Raw genomic sequence first — 686 nt, 5'->3', positions numbered from 1 at the left:
TAGACATACATGCAAGGCAAAACACTCATACAATAAAAGCAAATAAAGATATAAAAATAAGAAAAGATAATAAATAAATAAAATTAAAAGAAGAAAGAGTTGTGGTTAAATTTTTTCAGATTATTTCATGCCTGCGAGTGTTTTGCCTACTGCATGCAGGTGTGCCACCTATGTACGGGGTGCCCTTGGAAGTGGGAAGACAGGGGTTGAGTCCATTTGAACAGGAGTTATTATTGATGGTTATGAGTTACTGGGTGGTGAACCAAACCCAAGTTCGCTGAAAGAATGGCTAGATGCTCTTAACCTCTGAAGCATCTCTCTAATCCCTGTTGTTTTGTCCTTAAATTGCTTTCTTGAGGTGTCCTAACTACTCTGGGACTCTGCCAGCAGGAGATCTGTGACCGGAGGAAAACCTTGCCCTTGAATCTTCCCAACCCCGAGTCCAAATCAACCATTTTCTCCATGAAACAAAGGAAAGCCTTAAATCATTCAAGGTAACAGGAATGTTGGTCATATACAAACATATATTGGCAAATTACCAGTGAGGGAGGTTGCTTAGCCAGCTCCTACTTGTGGGGACCAACAAGACCGAACTACACAGATCAGAGCAAGCTGATGGTTAATGCTCAGCAAACTCGGGCAGAGCAACTCATACAGGCGACAGCAGAGCAAATGAGTCCCCACAA

The sequence above is a fragment of the Mus caroli genome, unplaced genomic scaffold, assembly GCF_978045245.1.
Source record: "Mus caroli unplaced genomic scaffold, Mus_caroli_1 scaffold_16, whole genome shotgun sequence".
In the NCBI taxonomy this organism is placed as follows: Eukaryota; Metazoa; Chordata; class Mammalia; order Rodentia; family Muridae; genus Mus; species Mus caroli.
This window is presented reverse-complemented; position numbering follows the sequence as displayed.